The following is a 2,659-nucleotide window of genomic DNA, read 5'->3' as shown; positions in this document are numbered from 1 at the left end:
CACTTTCCGGCCGCCATCCGGCCATAATATTCCGGCGAGGGAAAAAAAAAGTCTCAGGGGATTCCGCCCCCGAGGCCCCTAAAGTTGCTTGTGATTTTTGACCATGAAAATTTTTGGTTTCCAGCGAGTGATTTTCCTTTATGCACGATGGCTTCTCCTCATAGTGTGGGCCTTACAAATGTGCGCTTTTACCACAGAAAATTACAAGGGTAAATCAGGCTCCATACTTAACAATCTCCCACTTGGAGACTGATCTCCAAACCAAACCTGTGAGACTGCTTTCCATCATGGCTTCTTATCCTTGAATGCCGATTGAGGATGAGCAAAATCTCAACTTCTCCTTGTTGACCACCTTTGTAAACATCTCTACAGGATTTTCACTTGTATGCACCTTTCCTAGCTTTAGTTGTCCCTCTTCCAAAAGAGTGCGTATGAAGTGATATCTCACCTCAATGTGCTTTGTCCTTGAATGAAAGGCTGCGTTCTTTGCAAGATGGATAGCGCTTTGGCTATCACTGTACAAGACACAATTGTCTTGTTTGAATCCAAGCTCTTCTAAGAATCTGTGAAGCCACAAAATTTCTTTGCTTGCCTCCGTCATTGCTACATACTCTGCTTCCGTGGTAGAAAGTGAAACCACTTTCTGCAGCTTTGAAGCCCAGCTTACTGTTGTGCCTCCAACTGTGAACACATAGCCAGTAGTGCTCCTTCGAGTATCTTTGTCACCTGCCATATCTGCATCATCATACCCTTCTAGAAAAATATCAGTTCCTCCAAAATACAAAGCATTTGTTGTTGTCCCTTTTAGATACCTAAGTATCCACTTCACAGCTTGCCAATGCTCTTTACCTAGGTTGTCCATGAACCTACTCACAACTCCCACTGCATGTGCAATGTCGGGCCTTGTCCAGACCATAGCATACATTAGAGAACCTACCGCTACAGCATATGGAACTTTAGACATATAGACTATCTCCTCTTGTGTCTTTAGACACATATCCTTTGTTAGTTTAAAGTGACCAGCCAAAGGTGTAGAAACTGGTTTTGCATTTTGCATTGCAAACCTTTCTAGTACATTCTTGATGTAATCTTCTTGAGATAGCTTTATTGTCTTCTTCGTCCTATCCCTTGATATTTTCATACCAAGGATTCTCTTTGCAGCATCTAAATCTTTCATTGAAAAATATTTAGATAGCTCCTCTTTTAGGTCTTTGATGTCCTGCATGTTAGCACTTGCAATCAACATGTCATCAACATACAACATTAGGATGATGAATTCCCCATCTCCCAAATTCTTCGTGTAGATGCAGTGATCCGAGTTGCATCTTGTGAATCCATGATCCAACATCCATCGATCAAACTTCAAGTACCATTGTCTTGATGCTTGCTTTAAACCATACAAGCTCTTCTTTAATCTGCAAACCATTTTCTCCTTACCTTTTACTTCATACCCCTTTGGTTGAAGCATGCAGATTTCCTCCTCTAAGTCACCGTTAGGAAATGCCGTATTTACATCCATTTGCTCGAGATTTAGATCATGAGCAGCCACAAGGCTTAAGACAAGCCTAATTGAGTTCATTTTTACAACAGGAGAAAATATTTCATTGAAGTCAATACCTTTCTTTTGAGAAAACCCTTTTACCACAAGCCTAGACTTGTACCTTTTCTTTCCACCTGCTTCTTCCTTCAGCTTGTACACCCATTTGTTTTGAAGTGCCCGCTTACCTTGAGGCAACTCAACCAATTCCCATGTTTGGTTGCGATGTAGTGAGTCCATCTCCACTTGCATGCTCTTCGTTCATTCTTCTTTGGATTCATGTTGCATAGCTTCTTCGTATGATTCGAGCTCTCCAGAATCTAAGATCAAGAGATGGTTGAAGGAAGGAACAAACCTTTCTGGAGGTCTACTTGCTCTTGTAGATCTTCAGGGAATAGGTTGAGGCTCCTCATTTGGTTGACGTTGTTGCACATTGTCACCGTTTGCAGTCCTTGAGTCTTCACCGTCCTCAAGCTCCATGTACTCATCACCTGTTTCTTTTGTTTGTTTTCTTTCCAAGTAATCTTTGTACATATTTTTTTCGTTAAAAATTATATCCCTACTCCTTAAGATTTTACCATCTTCAGGATTCCATAGGCGATACCCAAAGTCACCTTCTCCATAGCCAATGAAGAAACACTTTTTGGACTTTGCATCTAGCTTTGCTCTTAGGCTTCTACCTATGTGCATGAAAGCCTCACACCCAAAATTTTTGAGAAACGCATAATTCACTGGTTTACCTGTCCATGCCTCTTCTGGAACTCCCCCATCCAATGCCGTTGAGGGTGACCGATTGATTAAGTACATAGATGTACTTACAGCTTCTGCCCAAAGCTCAAGCGGTAGGCCTACATGTAGCCACATGCTTCGTGCTCGCTCCATGATTGTCCTGTTAATCCTTTCCGAAATCCCATTTTGTTGAGGTGTCCTTGGGGTTGTCCTTTGCCTCAGAATGCCATTGCTAGCACAAAAGCTTTCAAAAGCTTGGCTGCAATATTCGCCTCCATTGTCGGATCTGAGGCATTTAACCTTGGTACCTGTTTCATTCTCCACAAAGGCTTTCCACCTTTGAAATATGGAAAATACATCGGATTTATTCTTCATGCCATAGACCCATGTTTT

This window comes from Adiantum capillus-veneris, chromosome 6, assembly GCF_014529385.1.
Source record: "Adiantum capillus-veneris isolate H3 chromosome 6, ASM1452938v2, whole genome shotgun sequence".
NCBI classification, from domain to species: domain Eukaryota; kingdom Viridiplantae; phylum Streptophyta; class Polypodiopsida; order Polypodiales; family Pteridaceae; genus Adiantum; species Adiantum capillus-veneris.
Note: the sequence above shows the minus strand (reverse complement) of the source record.